This window comes from Lissotriton helveticus, chromosome 10 (genome assembly GCF_964261635.1).
Source record: "Lissotriton helveticus chromosome 10, aLisHel1.1, whole genome shotgun sequence".
Taxonomy (NCBI): Eukaryota; Metazoa; Chordata; class Amphibia; order Caudata; family Salamandridae; genus Lissotriton; species Lissotriton helveticus.
In genome coordinates this window covers 1,180,772,833-1,180,793,357 of record NC_136071.1, presented here as the reverse complement: position 1 = coordinate 1,180,793,357, position 20,525 = coordinate 1,180,772,833, and positions in this window count along the sequence as shown.

The following is a 20,525-nucleotide window of genomic DNA, read 5'->3' as shown; positions in this document are numbered from 1 at the left end:
GTGGGTGAGGACAAGCACAGCGCGTAGTGCGGAAGGTGCTCGAGATCAATAAGTGAGTTTTAAAATCAAAACACTTTTAAAATAAAGCACACCCAACTTTCCCGGCAGAGCCTCAGGAAAGCAACATATAATATTCACAGATTTTAGAGCAGACAGCTTAAAGATAATAGCACGCCTAACTTTCACGGCTGAGCCTCAGGAAAGTGCCAAAGAAGATCTGATGAGCGCGCGTAGTCCAGCGCTGTTTAAATGTCCCTGAGGGCGGGAGTCTGCAACAACTATACCGCCACCCCACAATCCTCCTAAGATGGCGCCCGCGTCAGTCCCGGGTCAGCACCTAATCGTCTGCACGGGATCGCGGTGGCACTGTGGGTGAGGAAAAGCACAGCGCGTAGTGCGGAAGGTGCTCGAGATCAATAAGTGAGTTTTAAAACCAAAACACTTTTAAAATAAAGCACACCCAACTTTCCCGGCAGAACCTCAGGAAAGCAACATAAAATATTCACAGATTTTAGAGCAGACAGCTTAAAGATAATAGCACGTCTAACTTTCCCGGCTGAGCCTCAGGAAAGTGCCAAAGAATATCTGATGAAGATTCTACTCTTGAGTATAAAACCCTTTGCCATCCTTGCACAGACCTCTTGAATGCTGTGATAGTTTCTGCCCTGACTTAAAATGGTCAAGACAGACCCCAGATCCTCATTTGCATTAACACAAAGGTCTTGAAAGTAGAGGTCTGGGACTACTTTGCACCATTTCAACCTGCGGCCCTGGTCAGTAAGCTTTAAGCAATTTTCAGTCAGAGCCACCCCAGATTTATTATTTAGACTGGTGCCGCCACCCAGTGTAAGGTAGATGGGATTATGATCGCTAAGGTGAGACCAGAGAGCATTATACGAAACCACTTGAGGTAACAGGCCTGGGGAAATAAAAATATAATCAATTACAGAATCCTGACCTCTTGCCTTGAAGGTAGGGATCCTAGGCTCTCCTAACTTTATGCTGGGTTGTACAAAGTCGAGATAAACCAATAGGTCCTTAAGATATCCCCCTTGCTGCGTGTCCTCAAAATGTGAACCAGAACAGTTAACAGGGCCAATAAAATCTGTGACATGACAGTTCTTTAAACATAAGTGAGTGCTAAAATCACCTAAAGATTATTATTGATTAAAAAGTGGTTTGTTTCTCCCTATAGTCTTTTAAAAATGTTTTAAATTGCATAAATGTTCCTTAGTAAAACTGCTTTCAAATGAATTATAAAAATTAACAATAAGGAATTTGGATGTAAGGGCTGGGTTAACTTGAACCACTAAACAGCTGCAGGATCCAGAATCCACCAGGGAGTGTGTTCCCAACAGTTTAAGTGAGTTAAGAGTTAGTAATCCCCCGTTTTCTCTGCCAGCTAATGAGGGCTGTGCTGGTTACCGATATCTTTTATACCTATCCATCCAAAAATTGTTTTCCCTGTCCAAGGTCTCTAGTAGACCCACCGCATCATACTCCCTCAATAAATCTACCCACTTGGAAAAAAAATGTGGTTTCTCAAGCCAGCTATATTCCAGCCGAGAATCCTTAGATATTGGTTTCACCCTGACCCGCCCTATCTCTAGGGCTGGAGCTGTGAATAGTGGGACTAGGCTCAATGGAGCTGTGATTCTGGAGCTGGGGAGATAAGTCAAGTCAATCATTATTATCCAGTTCGCTTAATGCAAAGAATCTTTTTGTGGCCACTAAACTGTTATCCCATACCTCCTCTCTGGGTAATTCTTTAAACAATTAGGGCCATATGCATGAATACATTTTCCCGCAGACACAGAATGGGCAACACCCTTTGATGCATCTGGCCCTTAGCATGGTATTGTTGCAGGGATTCTGCTCATGCACAGAACGAAGCGCAGGAAACCAGGGCCTCGGCGTATTGTGGTGTACCAAAAAACCCACCTCAGTGCCTAGAACCTCAATCCAACTAGCATCAGTGTCTTGTTCGTTCTTTGTGCTACAGCGAAGCTACCAAAGATTAGATAACCCAGTTAAAGAGACTTAGTCAACTCTCAGGAATAGAGGGAATCAAGAACACTCTTTGATTGTAACACTTATACTAGTCCACAAGGTGAGTAATCAGAGACACAATATAGTTTAAAGTGTGTATTTTAACTACATGCTCTAAGATGCAGTACTATCGCCAATACTAACAAAGAGATGCATAAGAATAATGCGATCTGCATTGTTACACTTCCATAAAACACAAAGGGGGAAATCATAATATAAGGACAGTGGAAACAGGACTATAGCGTCTTGTGCCACCCTCGGCTAGCTAGGAGCTAGCTTTTTATGATAATAGAAGACCTCTAGGCTTGAACGGGGAACCCCATACCTCCAAGATCAGATGAAGTGAATCACATCCCAGGACAAGCACAGCTCTCTGTAGATGGAAAGGTTTTCTCCAAGTGCCCCCCTCATGCATAAAAGCATCAGAGTTTCAGTTATTTGCAGCTGCTTTTCTGTTATGTCTAAGTGCGTGGGACTGATCAACATGAATTAACAGCATACATTGTTATTAGACCTTGAACACGCTGTGCAGGCTTAGGTCACAGTCTAAGCCTAGATATGAGAAAAACAGACAGTTCTCATGAAAAGAAAAGCAAGCAGTATATTTACGAGAACTGAGCCATGTATTATCATGTGCAAAAGCGGCAAAATGGTGTCTTAAGCATATATTTTACTTATGCTAACATAGCAATGTCAGCAGGCAATATTGTATCCTCGCTACAGTATAGACGATAGGGGTAGGGTGGTACAAAAGTGGTAGGAAGAATAATACAAGAAGGATGATTGTCTCTAGATCTTGGTCTATACCTTGGGCGGTCTCTCGCTGGCTCGAATCCCTGAATTTCTGAGGCACTCAAACTAAGCCTGTGGGGCACCTCGGGCGGTGGATAAAAGAAGCCAGGTGGTAAGGCCCTAATACCCACTGGGTCCTTTTTTCGCCCTCCCTGGAACAACTTCCCTGCAATGCAAGGCTGGTCAAAGTTAATAATGATACAATCACCTTCTTCTTGTTTTGCTTTCTTAGTACCCAGCGCACCCATCTAGCCATAATATGGTGAATGGGCGCGAGGGCCACATTGTCTGACAGTTGTTTGCACCAAAACTTAGTTATGCAAATAAGCACCTGAGTTGATTCAATACACCTCTCTTTGAGAGGGGGAATCCCTATTAAGGCTGCTGCCAGGGAGTAGCTTCAGGGGGCTGATGTAACCTACAGCTATTTGGGATTCCGTTTTCACTCCTTTTTATGTTAGTCTTGCCATATCTGGCTGGGGGATGATTATCCAAAAGGGTGCATCCTCTCATGTTCTTGCAATTCATTTCAGCCTCCCGCCCCCTGGACAAACCCCCAGCGTAGCTTTACCTAGAGTTCCCGAATGCTTGTGCGGGATGGTCTCCCCCCTTGTCCGCAAAATCCCCTGCTCCATAATACTAGGGGCCACATTTGGCAGAGCAGTTACAACAGGCATATTAACCGCCACTCCCCTGTTGTTCAAAATCATCATTTGGGTCTCTATGTGCGCCATCTTACCCACCAGCTCATTGGTCATTGATTTATATATTTTAGAAATGTCATCAATAAAGGTGGAAAATAACGGTTCCAAGTGTTTTTGAAACAGGTCCTCCACTAGTTGTCTCACTGCTAGGAGAGAAGGGTGTTCAATATCTGTGTTACTTTCACTGTCTTGCCTCAAGGGGGGGTTCAATAGGGGCCTTGGCAAGTTTTGCGCACCCCTTTTTTCCTCTCTTTTTGGCTGGGACCACAGGCTGGTACAGTGGAGGTAGCGCAGCTGCGCCCAAGTTCGTACCCTTAGTTGTCGGAAGTTGTGGGGGTGGAATTAACATCACTTGGCAATGACTTCTGTGGAAGTTCCCATGTTGAGGCACTCTGGTGTAAGTGATCAGCCCTCAAACCCAGCTGTTCCTCCTCATTTTCACTTTCCTTTGTTAGCTCTCCCTCTGCTGCAGTTAAAGATGAAATGATGGAAGCTGAATTTCTGGTGAATTTAGATTCAAATTTGCTCAAGTCTGAGGTGCACAGTTGTTTGTGCTTACCCATGATGGCTCTTGAAAACTGAACAAAAGGGAGGTGGCCTAACCCAGCCTCTGCCAGTAGCAGGACTGGAGAGCAGCTTTATGTGCCTCCTGGCACGAAAAGTGATGTGCAGGCGGCTCCTGCCACAAGGCTTGCTGAGGTATGCAGCCCCCAAAGGTGCTGTAGTGCATTCACGAGCGCCCGTGCTGTGGGAGCCTGGAGCAGCTTTATGCGCCTCTTGGCGTGAAAAGGGATGTGCAGGTGGCTCCTGCTGCAAGTTTTGCTGGGGTATGCAGTCCCCAAAGGTGCTGTAGTGCTGTGATGGGCTCCCGCTGGAGCCCGGAGCAGCTTTATGCGCCTCCTGCCACAAAAAGGGATGTGCAGGTGGCTCCTGCCGCAGGGCTTGCTGGAGTTTGCAGTCCCCAAAGGTGCTGTAGTGCGGTGATGGGCATGTTTCATTTACAGGTATTTAAATGATGTGTGCTATTGCAAAGGCTGCTCCCGAAGGGGGCTCAGGAGCCGACGCCATAACCAGCGCGGCGCCCCCGTACAAACCAGGGGGTGACAGCCGTTTGGCGAGAAAACGGGACAAAGGGCGAAGGAAGCCCTCAGGCCCCCCCAGTAGCCGCCCAAGGGGCGCTACCCAGCCGGCCAATGGGAGCTAGGGCGGGATACAAACCCCCCAATGAAGAGGGGGACTTCATGAGGGCAAGGTAAGCTGGGGGCATATAAGCGCTACTCCCCCAGACAAGCTCCTATCTTCACGGAGTGGGGGAGCAATGACGGCGGTGAAGCACAGTCTTGTGGACGTATCTGCGTGGGAGCCAGTTGGGGACGGCGAAGCCGTGACCGACCTTAGAACCGGCTACCTGGGAAGAAGCGATGACCTGCAGGGACGTTCAAGCGCCAACACCGTCTCACCTTGCCTGAGAGGGAGCGGCGGACGAGATCCCCTGGCCCAGCGACGTAGGGAAGCGGTAAGCGGGAGCCCACCCTGCAGCACCAGAGAGTGGAACAGCAGTGGTGTCCGGGTGCCCACCCCGTATCGCCTGCCAAGGAAGAAGCAGCTCCCAAAATCATCCGCCCAGAGGAGTAGAAGATGGGCGAGCGGGAGCCCACCCCGCGGCACAGGAAGGAGGAACAGCAGGGGCGTCTGGGTGCTGACCCTGTATCACCTGCCAGAGAAGGAGCAGGGCTGAAATCCCACGCCTGGAGGTGTAGAGTGGGAGCCCACCCCGTGGTGCCGTCAGCATCGGCAACTCAATCCCGTGTCACCAGGAAGAGGCAGGGCAACAAGAGGAAGCCGGGCAGAGCCTCTACCACCCACGGCAACGTCTCCTCCCCGCACCGAAAAAGGACAATGGCATCCAGTTGAGCTGCTCGAGGCCGCGGGGAAGAGCTGCGGATCCGGTCATAAGACTTTCCCAACTGCGGAGCCCCAGCCGCACCGAGAACACGGTCCGCCTTTTACACCCACCGATCCCTACGGCGAGGGGTTCGATAGGCTGCTGCAACCTCCTGCGCGTCCCCCGTGGCTGCATCCTGGTTTCTAAACATGGAAAGCGGCCAGGGCACGGGCGCAAGTAAGGAATGAGGCATCCCAGACAAGAAAGAAGCACCCCCCAGCCCGGGCATACCAAGCAGCATAAAGGGGGCGTGTAAAGAAGGAACAGCAAGAGCCTAAGGACTGAGGGAACCAGTTGGCAGGAGCAGTTGCTCCCAGCAAGGGAACAAACCAAGTTTGGTGCATAAGCCTGCAGCAGCACCCTGCACAACTTAACGGGAGAGAACACTGCGAGCAGCAGGAGTCAGAGGACAGGGGGAACCAGGAGGCGGCAGCAGCTGCGCCCAGCAAGGGAACAAACCAAGTTTGGTGCATACGTTTGGTGCAGCACCCAGCATAGCATTACAGGAAAGCAGGTTTTGGTACTCTGGTAAAGAAGGACCCCCTGTTAAATGCCATGAATGGCAAAGAAGGGGAGGAAGGGGAGAAAGGGGCAAGGACAAGAAGAGCTGGATAACCTATTAAGGAGGATAGGGGCAGCCTCAGAGGTACATGGCGATGATTGACTGCAACCCCATCTGGGGCACGAAAAGGGCTCTGCTACCTGCAGCCAGCACGATGGCGGCGGGACCAGTGCAGGGGATCAGTGACACCGCAGCGAAAGGCACAGGGGCACCAGGGGCACAGGCGAGTGGATGGCAAGGGTCATTACAGAGGGACGAAGTGACTGGCGCCCGGGGGGGACGGTGAACCACAGGGTTGCCATGGCACCTGCTGGACCTGGGTTTGCCGCGCCAATGCCGACTGGCGGAGCAGGCGGCGGCAGGGATAGGGAGAGAGGCGGTGGCTTGGGGGAACCCCATCGCGGCTAGCACACCCCTCCCAGTAGTAGAAGCACCTGTAGAATACACATGGCCATCACCAGGTCCCGCGTCGCTGACAACCAGGGCAACAGGTTTAGCCAGCCTCATACCACTAGCAGTCAAAGAGAGAATCTGGAGAAAAGAATTCATCGACATGTTTTCCTTACTAGAGATACAGCTAGAAGGTGTAGATCTGACAACCTGTGACCAAAAGGAGAAAGATAGGAGGGAAAGATGGAGGGAGCACAAGGAGAGGAACTTTGACAATTGGTTGGACGAATTCCGGATAACGGCATGCATAATAGTAGAGAAGTTCCCGTGCGGCGCAGCTGACCTATGGCTCTACGAGGTCAACATCCACAGCGCGCAGAGGCAATTCCAGGGTGACGCATGGCTTGAGTACGACAAGGGGTTTAGACAAAAAATGCAGACACACCCGGAAATGGAGTGGAACATGGAGGATGTTTCTGGTTTCATTCACAAGATGATGGTAGCGAGGGAGGTTAAGACATGGGGAGGAAAGAGTGAGCATTCCTTTCGGGGGTTATTTCACAAAGGGAAAGGGAGGCCTTTCCCAAGACCCAAACAGTTCAACACAGGGAAGGGAGCACACGCTAGCAGGCCACCGGCAATATGCTGGAAATGTGAGGCCAACGAGTGCACATATGGAGCAGCATGTAAATTCCAGCACATATGTTCAACATGTGGGGGGGACATCCAGCAGCAGGATGCAGGCACAGGGAGGCCCAAAAAAGAGACAAGAGGGAGAAAAAGAAGCAGTGAACCAAGCACGGGACAGCAAAGGGACGGCAAAACAAAAAAGATTTCACGCTAGCATGGTCCCCCTTGGGCACCCAAAAAATGCGCATGCTAGCCAACAGATACCACAATAAAATAGATGCAGAGATATTGGTCCATAGCTTTGAAAAAGGCTTCCCCATCCCATTCTCAGGCCCCCTCCCCCCTGGCAGCGAGAAAAACCTGAAATCTGCACTTCAGCACCCAGGGGTGGTAACGAAGAAAATTGAGAAGGAGAAGCGGCTGGGTAGGATAGAAGGCCCCCTTCCCAGCACAAGGATCAGAGATCTGGTTATCTCCCCATTAGGGGTGGTTCCTAAAAAAGAGCAGGGCTAATTCCGGTTGATCCATCACTTATCATTCCCAGATGGTATGTCAGTGAACAATGGGATTGACTCTGAGGTTTGCTCAGTAAGCTAAGCCACAATTGACGATGCAGTAGACTTGGTGATGGCAGCTGGCCGGGGGACCCTCGTGGCAAAGGCGGACATCAAGTCTGCGTTTCACTTACTCCTAGTTCATCCTTCAAGCTTCCACCTGTTAGGTTTTCAGTCTGCCAGGTCTTGATATAATGTTAGGGCTTAGCCTCTGAACTGAAAGCGTTGAGCATCATGTGCTTTGCGCAGAATGGACCCCTTCAGCTGCAAATCGTGTATGCAGACAAGAATGTCCTCTGGGCACCCAGCCTAGTTGTTCCACTGTTCCTGCTTGTGCACCAAGAATGGGCAAGAATAGGGCCTTCACCTAGGCCTGAATTTTTTAGCCTTCCACCTTGTTTGGAGCACCTTATTTTTTGCCAGCGATTTTCAAGGTCCTCGGTTTGTGCTTTCAGCCCTCTTGTTGTTCTCTTAGTTGAATCATTTCCTGCTAGATAAGCTCAATCTTCTCATTGTGGCTAGACTTATGATGCTTGAGAATGGACATTCTATCTCCCACATCCGTCAGATCCTGTTTGACTTCCTTAAGATCTTGTCAGAGCTCCTTCATGACTGCTTGAATATCCTCACGAAGAGACGCAAAGAGTGCTTCCATGAATTATATTGTTAATGGGGCCTTCTCCTAGCTCCCCTCCACATCCGTGGCTGGTCTCAGAGCCAGGGTTCCCTCCCCAACCACGGCACTAGACAGCCTTGTAAGCATCTCTTTGAGAGAGTGTTTCTTCTTTCCCCTGGTGGCTGCCATAGTGACCGTCAGTGATGATCTTCTTGAGGAGGTTGCTGTTGAGCATCACCACCAGCCGTGCTCATTTCCATGTGCACTATACAGGTGCTGCCCTTTACGGGAGTCTTCACCTCAGGTGTCGCAGGCTAAGAATCAGACCCACTGGGCAGCGGAGGCATAGGAGTACTGCTGCTGAGAGACAAATGCCTGTGTCAGCCAGTGTGGCCCAGGAGTGGCTTCAAGTCTGTAGCAGATTAACATCTCTCAGGATATGCTAGATGCAGAACATAAATCTCTGACTGGGCAGTTACGGGTGGCATGATTTCACAGGTAAAGCTAGCCACCTGGCCTCACCATGCCTCTTAGCCTGCCACCAGGGAATAGTAATCATCTCCTCCATTACTCTCAGCCCCCGGCCCCACTCATCATCACACTTTTCTCAGTGGGCGTCAAAGTCTGGTGTGGCCCAGTTCTGCCTGGTCCCATGGAGCATAGCACTCAGGATCAATTTCCTCTCAGCCACAGTTTCTTGAGGGTGGTCCTGGACCCATTTGGCAGGCAGGTGCACTCCAGCCTCATTTTGCTTATAGCATGCAGCTCACCAGCATGTCGGCTTCTTCATGGTCCATTTCAGGTTTCCGGGCCTCCGCTTTAAAAGCTCTCTTCGGCGACGGTCAGTCAGAGGAGTGGGATAGTGTACTCTACTGCACCGCCATCTTGGCCATGCCTTCTTGGTATGTTTTTAAAGGAATGAACACTTCTAGGATGGTGCTCAGGTTGTAGTCACAATCATGTGATACTTAGATTAGGCGTCTTCCCAGTATTGCCTTTTGACATCTGGGTTACACACCAACCGACCACGCATGCAATATAAGCATCATCCTCAACAGCCAACTGACCATGAAACGGCAAGTCAACACAGTCACCTACTCCTGCTTTTACACACGTCGAATGCTCAGCAGAATCTTCAGATGGATCCCAACCAACACCAGAAAGACCATTACTCAGACATTCATCACCAGCCTCTACGACTACGGCAACGGCCTCTACGCTGGCATCTCCATCGAGCTCCTTGGAAGACTCCAGATCATTCAGAATGCTGCAGCAAGACTCATCCTGGACCTTCACAATTTCACCCACATTGCCCCCCACCTGAGAGACCTCCACTGTCTCCCCATCCAGAAAAGATGCCAGTTAAAGTTCCTCACGCGTGCCTACAAATTCCTCCATGACCTAGGACCTGTCTACCTCAAACATCGATTGAACTTACATCAAGCCGCTAGACATCTGCGCTCCTCTTCATTCACCCTCGCACAAACCCCCTGCATCCATCGGAGCCACCTCGGTGGACGCTCCTTCTCCTACATCGCTGCCAAGACCTGGAATGACCTTCCCCTCAAGCTCTGTTCAGCCCCCTCAACTGCAGACTTTAGAGAGAGACTCAAGACCTGGCTCTTCGATGGAGACTCAGCAGACTGATAGCCCTAGGGTTCACAGTGCTGCCCTCTACAAATGCTGTTAGATTGATTGACCTGACCGTGAATATCTATGAATACGGTGTGAAGATTGGTATGGTTAGTCTTTCTGAATAGCAATATGTGCAGATGAAAATCACAAAGGAAAGAGGGAGAAGCAACATCAGAGTAAGTATGATAGATGGTGCTTTATATTAAGAGCAGTAAACAAAATTGGCTAATGTGCTGCATCAAAAGCAAAGACCAGCATCATGTTACTTGAGCTAAATATGACAGTATGTGGGGAAATTTGGGTAATGCAGTGCAAACTTTCCTTAGATTACCATTTGAGCATGACGGTAGATGTGGAGTAATAATATGACCTAGAAGTTTGCATATGATTGGAGGTTTCTATCTAGGGACATGATTGATAAAAATTATTGAATGGCATGTTTCAGTACAAATATAGACATGATTAGAACTTTTCTATCCTATGGATTAAAGATATTAATTCAGAACCAGGAGATGCATTCTGAGCATTAGAAGGCATTGGAGGCCCCTATGAAGTGCTCGTTAGAATGTTTTAGTTTTCTGCTGCAGTACAAATACTTTGGTGAGTGAGGACACTAGAAATACTAAGGAGCTAATTCAAAACATTTATAGGAAAATGATATGGCAAAAGAAAGTACACTTCGAATAACATAAGAATAGAATTGGACTTCAAGTTGGAAATTAGATGTACATATTGATAAATACATTATACCTAACACAGTACATCAGTGTTATAAAGTACAAAATGTGATTGGAATCCGACTATCATGGTATTTTCATGTGTAGGATTTACTTATCTAGGACTGCTTCCTATCTGACTTCATGTATAATCGTTAAATGGATATTCCGAGCCAAGTAAGAAGGTGATGACTTGTTAAGAGAGGTATAATGGATAAATGCAAGATTGGATGTTTTAATGTATATATTTCTCACTCGGAGCACATGGGTGAGGGGCATGGTTTGTGATGATGGCATGCCTTTTACAGTACAACTTGTAACACTGAGATTTTAATGGTGACGGATTGGAACTGGTTAAAGGAGTTGAAGAGAGAGTTTTTAGGGTAGATTGGGGTTTGTAAGGACAGAGGAGTGTTTTACTGTATAATAGGTATATGAAAAATATTCATGATTTTTGTAAAAGTAATGAAATGTGTTCCTGATGACCTTTTTGTTGAAAATTGTGAAATAAGATAAAAATAATGAAAAATTAAATGTACAGAAAAATATAAGTGGATCAGTAACTATTTTGTCATGGAATTCTGGGTAGGAACAAAATAGGTTAACTGAGAATACTTGTTGATTATTCAAGTCCAGGGTAATCATATAGATATATTCCTAAAGATCAAACACCATTGACTTGCTGCTTTACAACCATCTTTTTTTAAAAAAAGTAATCTCGTATCTCGGATATGACAAAGCCCCTTCCCCTTCATGGGAATTATCTGGAGCAGTAACCTTTCCCTACAATCATGAGTTGGACTTGCTTCATTGGTTCTGTCGTCAGAAGCAAAGATGTCTGTGACATCAATATGATTGTGTATGGGATCAGGATTGGTGAAGGTTCCCTGTTGGGGCATCTTCAGCTAAGGCAGGGAATAACCTGCAGGGGAGGAGAACCACTTTTTCCATGTGGTTGTCTAGGTTGCCACCAGAAAAGCTACCTTGCAGGAAAGATGTTGCAATGAGGACTTATGTATAAGCTCAAAGGAAAGAGTTGTTAATTTGGATGGAACCAGTTTCAACCTCGATGGCTGGGGAGGCTGCCTATTTGGTGAGAATATATGTTTCCTTCCTTCTAGATAATCTTTTATCACAGGAATTGCAAAGAAAGATTTCTTGAGAAGGTCCTCTTCTGTACACTGTAATGGCAGCAAGAAGGACTTTGATGGAACAGTACTGAAGTCCTGACAAAGGTAGGTAGAGAAGATAAGGAATGATCACATTATTCTGACAGCTAATAGGGTCGTTGTTGTTGTTCAAGCACCAAAACACAAATGTCTCCTACTTAAATTCATAAGGGCCTCTTAAAGGTGGACACTTTATCTCCTTCAGAATTTTCATTGAATCTGGTTGTAAGTTTAGATGTCCCTATTGACTGACATAAGGAACCATGTTCTCAATTTCGATGATTGTACATTCAGTTGGACAATTTTGAATGTCATTCTCAATAGTAGGTCATATTTGCATGGCAGTTACTTTTGGAGTGGTGAAAAAGCTCTGGTAACCACAACTGCCTCGGGTGCTCTGGAGCTATTAAAATCATCTTTGCATTGGATAGTTCAAGTTTGAGCAACACTGACAGAATCGTGATAACTGGTGGAAAGGTGAGAGCAGCTTTTCCAACCAATTGTTCAAAGCGACATTGTCCAATGATTTCATTCCCAAACTCTGACTGCATAGTTTCTGCATTTTACGTTTTGACCTATTGTGAATGTTTTTATCAAGAAAGCTCCAGTCTTGAAAAATATCTAGCTAAACTCCATCATTCCATTCCCATTTGTGATTGTCTACTTAGCATCTGCTAGGGAGACCTGCCTGACAATTTTGAAGACCTGGTCGGTGAAATGCATCAATCGACAAGTTGTCTGCTAGCAGCCGATGCAAAGTATCTTGGAATTCCATGACAGGATCCTTGAGCTGGTGCCACTCTTCCTGTTGTACTAGTGAATTATAGTTGTATTGCCTATAACAAGATGCTATTTGACATTACAGATGGTACAAAAGCTTTCAGTGCCAGATAGACTGCTTTTAATTTGAAGGAATTTATGTGGTAAAGGTGTTATTTCAGCGGCCACAGTCCTTGCACTGTGAGATCTTCTGGGTGAGCCCTGCCTCCTTCTGGTGAAGCATCCATCACCACTGTTTGGGTTCACAGGCCTGCTTCGTGAAATGGAATTCACTTTAAAAGACTCTCTCTTGCACCACCATTTGAAGGACTGTTTGACTTGCATCCTAAGATTCGGACTGTCTTCCCAATGGACTTCACGTTGGTGCAACTGGTCCCCCAGGCACTGTTGTAGCAGCCTCATGTGAAGATGAGCTTTGGGAACTAGGAAGATATATGATGCCATCGACTGCAATTGGGATGGAATCTGACATTTGGTGGTGTTTGCAGCAACTGGTGACAGTTCTGAAAAATGGTACACAATCTATCCTTCGAAGGGCACACGTCTTCCTTTTATGTTTTAGTTTCGCTTCTAGGTTGTCGAGAATCTGCACCAGAGACAACATACTAGTTGACTACTAGCGGTTGATGAACAAGTCGAGGTGACATTGAAGTCCAACTGAGACTGTTGTGCAGAGCATTCTTTTATCAACCTGTTGCCCAGGTAGGGACAGACGTAGAACTTTTCCCCATTAAGGTGGGCAGCCACTTACAACTATGCACTTTGAGAAAGTTATTGCAGCAGAAGGGAAGGACTTTGCATTAATAATTGGACTGGTTTCCATGAATCTTAGGATCTTTCATTTAGATGGTTCAGACAGGTTCACCATCTCTGGTGGTTCTCTACAAACCCACAGCAAGAAGTCCGTCAGACTGCAGACTATGAAGTGCAAAGGGTCCCAGGAACTGAGACAACATTCCTGCATCCCTCAAGACAGCCTCAACAGTTCTCTGATTTAGGGAAGATGTGAAGAACCCTACATTACAATGCATTAACAGTCTACAAACTAGGTACCTTTAGTATCCTTCATCATTGACTTTATGTTTGTCTTTGAGCGTACAGTACCCGGCTGCCTTCTGGCTTGCCTCACTTTTTAGAATACTACATATATATATATATATATATTGTCAAACAAAGTGCCCGAAAGCTTTTGAAAGCGCACTCTTAGCAAGCTGTACCTTCCGGTCATTTTTTCAAAGCATAGGCTGGCGCTGATATAGTTCTGGTTATTTTAATAGACCTGACGCGTTTCATGGCTGCTGCCAATCATCAGAGGTCGCTTTGTAGAAGACTCGTGTAGGCAGTTCTGGTTCTTTTAATTGGTTCTTTTCATGCCACGCCCTCAGTGGGCCGTTCAATGTTCGATGTTCCAAATTGCATGCTGGTTGCGGTAGTTCCATCCAGAGACATAATCTTTCCTATAGTAGGTCCTGCATGTTTGTCTTGATTTTTTAAGCATATCTTCACCCATAGTGGGCCCAGAAAATCAGAGCGAGCATTTGCGCTGCAGTTCGCCCAACCGTATTGGTCCGGATCCGGTTCCGAACACGGCTTCCTTGGGGGTGTCAGGACGGTGCGCTTTCCGCGACAGGGCTGCCGCGTGATTAATTGTCAAACAAAGTGCCCGAAAGCTTTTGAAAGCGCACTCTTAGCAAGCTGTACCTTCCGGTCATTTTTTCAAAGCATAGGCTGGCGCTGATATAGTTCTGGTTATTTTAATAGACCTGACGCGTTTCATGGCTGCTGCCAATCATCAGAGGTCGCTTTGTAGAAGACTCGTGTAGGCAGTTCTGGTTCTTTTAATTGGTTCTTTTCATGCCACGCCCTCAGTGGGCCGTTCAATGTTCGATGTTCCAAATTGCATGCTGGTTGCGGTAGTTCCATCCAGAGACATAATCTTTCCTATAGTAGGTCCTGCATGTTTGTCTTGATTTTTTAAGCATATCTTCACCCATAGTGGGCCCAGAAAATCAGAGCGAGCATTTGCGCTGCAGTTCGCCCAACCGTATTGGTCCGGATCCGGTTCCGAACACGGCTTCCTTGGGGGTGTCAGGACGGTGCGCTTTCCGCGACAGGGCTGCCGCGTGATTAATTGTCAAACAAAGTGCCCGAAAGCTTTTGAAAGCGCACTCTTAGCAAGCTGTACCTTCCGGTCATTTTTTCAAAGCATAGGCTGGCGCTGATATAGTTCTGGTTATTTTAATAGACCTGACGCGTTTCATGGCTGCTGCCAATCATCAGAGGTCGCTTTGTAGAAGACTCGTGTAGGCAGTTCTGGTTCTTTTAATTGGTTCTTTTCATGCCACGCCCTCAGTGGGCCGTTCAATGTTCGATGTTCCAAATTGCATGCTGGTTGCGGTAGTTCCATCCAGAGACATAATCTTTCCTATAGTAGGTCCTGCATGTTTGTCTTGCTTTTTTAAGCATATCTTCACCCATAGTGGGCCCAGAAAATCAGAGCGAGCATTTGCACTGCAGTTCGCCCAACCGTATTGGTCCGGATCCGGTTCCGAACACGGCTTCCTTGGGGGTGTCAGGACGGTGCGCTTTCCGCGACAGGGCTGCCGCGTGATTAATTGTCAAACAAAGTGCCCGAAAGCTTTTGAAAGCGCACTCTTAGCAAGCTGTACCTTCCGGTCATTTTTTCAAAGCATAGGCTGGCGCTGATATAGTTCTGGTTATTTTAATAGACCTGACGCGTTTCATGGCTGCTGCCAATCAACAGAGGTCGCTTTGTAGAAGACTCGTGTAGGCAGTTCTGGTTCTTTTAATTGGTTCTTTTCATGCCACGCCCTCAGTGGGCCGTTCAATGTTCGATGTTCCAAATTGCATGCTGGTTGCGGTAGTTCCATCCAGAGACATAATCTTTCCTATAGTAGGTCCTGCATGTTTGTCTTGATTTTTTAAGCATATCTTCACCCATAGTGGGCCCAGAAAATCAGAGCGAGCATTTGCGCTGCAGTTCGCCCAACCGTATTGGTCCGGATCCGGTTCCGAACACGGCTTCCTTGGGGGTGTCAGGACGGTGCGCTTTCCGCGACAGGGCTGCCGCGTGATTAATTGTCAAACAAAGTGCCCGAAAGCTTTTGAAAGCGCACTCTTAGCAAGCTGTACCTTCCGGTCATTTTTTCAAAGCATAGGCTGGCGCTGATATAGTTCTGGTTATTTTAATAGACCTGACGCGTTTCATGGCTGCTGCCAATCATCAGAGGTCGCTTTGTAGAAGACTCGTGTAGGCAGTTCTGGTTCTTTTAATTGGTTCTTTTCATGCCACGCCCTCAGTGGGCCGTTCAATGTTCGATGTTCCAAATTGCATGCTGGTTGCGGTAGTTCCATCCAGAGACATAATCTTTCCTATAGTAGGTCCTGCATGTTTGTCTTGATTTTTTAAGCATATCTTCACCCATAGTGGGCCCAGAAAATCAGAGCGAGCATTTGCGCTGCAGTTCGCCCAACCGTATTGGTCCGGATCCGGTTCCGAACACGGCTTCCTTGGGGGTGTCAGGACGGTGCGCTTTCCGCGACAGGGCTGCCGCGTGATTAATTGTCAAACAAAGTGCCCGAAAGCTTTTGAAAGCGCACTCTTAGCAAGCTGTACCTTCCGGTCATTTTTTCAAAGCATAGGCTGGCGCTGATATAGTTCTGGTTATTTTAATAGACCTGACGCGTTTCATGGCTGCTGCCAATCATCAGAGGTCGCTTTGTAGAAGACTCGTGTAGGCAGTTCTGGTTCTTTTAATTGGTTCTTTTCATGCCACGCCCTCAGTGGGCCGTTCAATGTTCGATGTTCCAAATTGCATGCTGGTTGCGGTAGTTCCATCCAGAGACATAATCTTTCCTATAGTAGGTCCTGCATGTTTGTCTTGATTTTTTAAGCATATCTTCACCCATAGTGGGCCCAGAAAATCAGAGCGAGCATTTGCGCTGCAGTTCGCCCAACCGTATTGGTCCGGATCCGGTTCCGAACACGGCTTCCTTGGGGGTGTCAGGACGGTGCGCTTTCTGCGACAGGGCTGCCGCGTGATTAATTGTCAAACAAAGTGCCCGAAAGCTTTTGAAAGCGCACTCTTAGCAAGCTGTACCTTCCGGTCATTTTTTCAAAGCATAGGCTGGCGCTGATATAGTTCTGGTTATTTTAATAGACCTGACGCGTTTCATGGCTGCTGCCAATCATCAGAGGTCGCTTTGTAGAAGACTCGTGTAGGCAGTTCTGGTTCTTTTAATTGGTTCTTTTCATGCCACGCCCTCAGTGGGCCGTTCAATGTTCGATGTTCCAAATTGCATGCTGGTTGCGGTAGTTCCATCCAGAGACATAATCTTTCCTATAGTAGGTCCTGCATGTTTGTCTTGATTTTTTAAGCATATCTTCACCCATAGTGGGCCCAGAAAATCAGAGCGAGCATTTGCACTGCAGTTCGCCCAACCGTATTGGTCCGGATCCGGTTCCGAACACGGCTTCCTTGGGGGTGTCAGGACGGTGCGCTTTCCGCGACAGGGCTGCCGCGTGATTAATTGTCAAACAAAGTGCCCGAAAGCTTTTGAAAGCGCACTCTTAGCAAGCTGTACCTTCCGGTCATTTTTTCAAAGCATAGGCTGGCGCTGATATAGTTCTGGTTATTTTAATAGACCTGACGCGTTTCATGGCTGCTGCCAATCATCAGAGGTCGCTTTGTAGAAGACTCGTGTAGGCAGTTCTGGTTCTTTTAATTGGTTCTTTTCATGCCACGCCCTCAGTGGGCCGTTCAATGTTCGATGTTCCAAATTGCATGCTGGTTGCGGTAGTTCCATCCAGAGACATAATCTTTCCTATAGTAGGTCCTGCATGTTTGTCTTGATTTTTTAAGCATATCTTCACCCATAGTGGGCCCAGAAAATCAGAGCGAGCATTTGCGCTGCAGTTCGCCCAACCGTATTGGTCCGGATCCGGTTCCGAACACGGCTTCCTTGGGGGTGTCAGGACGGTGCGCTTTCCGCGACAGGGCTGCCGCGTGATTAATTGTCAAACAAAGTGCCCGAAAGCTTTTGAAAGCGCACTCTTAGCAAGCTGTACCTTCCGGTCATTTTTTCAAAGCATAGGCTGGCGCTGATATAGTTCTGGTTATTTTAATAGACCTGACGCGTTTCATGGCTGCTGCCAATCATCAGAGGTCGCTTTGTAGAAGACTCGTGTAGGCAGTTCTGGTTCTTTTAATTGGTTCTTTTCATGCCACGCCCTCAGTGGGCCGTTCAATGTTCGATGTTCCAAATTGCATGCTGGTTGCGGTAGTTCCATCCAGAGACATAATCTTTCCTATAGTAGGTCCTGCATGTTTGTCTTGATTTTTTAAGCATATCTTCACCCATAGTGGGCCCAGAAAATCAGAGCGAGCATTTGCGCTGCAGTTCGCCCAACCGTATTGGTCCGGATCCGGTTCCGAACACGGCTTCCTTGGGGGTGTCAGGACGGTGCGCTTTCCGCGACAGGGCTGCCGCGTGATTAATTGTCAAACAAAGTGCCCGAAAGCTTTTGAAAGCGCACTCTTAGCAAGCTGTACCTTCCGGTCATTTTTTCAAAGCATAGGCTGGCGCTGATATAGTTCTGGTTATTTTAATAGACCTGACGCGTTTCATGGCTGCTGCCAATCATCAGAGGTCGCTTTGTAGAAGACTCGTGTAGGCAGTTCTGGTTCTTTTAATTGGTTCTTTTCATGCCACGCCCTCAGTGGGCCGTTCAATGTTCGATGTTCCAAATTGCATGCTGGTTGCGGTAGTTCCATCCAGAGACATAATCTTTCCTATAGTAGGTCCTGCATGTTTGTCTTGATTTTTTAAGCATATCTTCACCCATAGTGGGCCCAGAAAATCAGAGCGAGCATTTGCGCTGCAGTTCGCCCAACCGTATTGGTCCGGATCCGGTTCCGAACACGGCTTCCTTGGGGGTGTCAGGACGGTGCGCTTTCCGCGACAGGGCTGCCGCGTGATTAATTGTCAAACAAAGTGCCCGAAAGCTTTTGAAAGCGCACTCTTAGCAAGCTGTACCTTCCGGTCATTTTTTCAAAGCATAGGCTGGCGCTGATATAGTTCTGGTTATTTTAATAGACCTGACGCGTTTCATGGCTGCTGCCAATCATCAGAGGTCGCTTTGTAGAAGACTCGTGTAGGCAGTTCTGGTTCTTTTAATTGGTTCTTTTCATGCCACGCCCTCAGTGGGCCGTTCAATGTTCGATGTTCCAAATTGCATGCTGGTTGCGGTAGTTCCATCCAGAGACATAATCTTTCCTATAGTAGGTCCTGCATGTTTGTCTTGATTTTTTAAGCATATCTTCACCCATAGTGGGCCCAGAAAATCAGAGCGAGCATTTGCGCTGCAGTTTGCCCAACCGTATTGGTCCGGATCCGGTTCCGAACACGGCTTCCTTGGGGGTGTCAGGACGGTGCGCTTTCCGCGACAGGGCTGCCGCGTGATTAATTGTCAAAGAAAGTGCCCGAAAGCTTTTGAAAGCGCACTCTTAGCAAGCTGTACCTTCCGGTCATTTTTTCAAAGCATAGGCTGGCGCTGATATAGTTCTGGTTATTTTAATAGACCTGACGCGTTTCATGGCTGCTGCCAATCATCAGAGGTCGCTTTGTAGAAGACTCGTGTAGGCAGTTCTGGTTCTTTTAATTGGTTCTTTTCAGGACCTACTATAGGAAAGATTATGTCTCTGGATGGAACTACCGCAACCAGCATGCAATTTGGAACATCGAACATTGAACGGCCCACTGAGGGCGTGGCATGAAAAGAACCAATTTCATTGGTTTTATGTCAATAAAATGTCCAGCTAACTATATATGGTCTCTAACCTATGGTTTTTGCAGTGAATTTTCAAGGTTTTGTAAATGCTAATTCCTAACTATATATGGTCTATAACCTATGGTTTTTTCAGTGAATTTTCAAGGTTTTGTAAATGCTAATTCCTAACTATATATGGTCTATAACCTATGGTTTTTTCAGTGAATTTCAATGGTTTTTTAATAGCAAATATCATAAGCTGTCGAATGTCAAGTACGTGGTAAGTAAAAACATTTTCGTGTTTATGCACACTGATCTGCTTTGAATGCTGCCCCCCACCCCTCATTTCTATTAGGAGTACTCTCTCTTTGCAGATAGTGAAGGGTAGTTAACGCAGCCCTTTGCCCCCTTTGTAATCCGTCGTGCCTGCTTCTCTCTCCATTTGATTGATTGTTCTCTTTGGTTCATTCTCTATTTACAAACAAGCACAGAGTCGCAATACTCTGTTTAGTCTTTGCAGATAGCGAAAAATCGTGTAAAAAAACAAAAGGAATCGAGCAAAATCAGTAGGCCACTAATGGGATCTCTTTTGACCTCGCTAAAATAGAAACATTAGGAACAACCTGTTGAAAATAGCAATGCGTATGTATATAAGCGGCGTTCATTTGTGTTCACAGTACCCCTTGTTGATTGTTTCAATCGAGCATTGAATTGTTCGAAGTTAATTCTCTTAAGGATCTTCTCTACCTGCAAACGAGGAAGAATAGGAATATTCTATCTCCCTTTGCAGATAGTGAAGGGTAGGTAACGCAAGCCTTTAACACGTCGTACCTATTTCATTCCTCATTGATTGATTGATTGTCCGAACATTGACTGTTTGGGAATTAGTTCTTTTTGGAGGTATTCCCTGTTTGCAAATAAACGTAGGAAAATCTTTGCAAGTAGTGAAAGGGTACGTAATGCGGACCGTTCTCCCCCGTTGTAATCTGTCATGCCTATCTACTCCCCACTGATTGATGCACCTTTTTCACCCGGACCATTTACTAGAGATACGTCATCTGGCCCGACCAGAGAGCACCCCTAGTGAAAAGGACATATGCAATAATAACGAAGTGATCACTGTATCCTGTTAACAGAAACTTTACCATGAAACAACCTGGAAAGAAAAAAAAAGGAAAACGAAAATCAGTAGG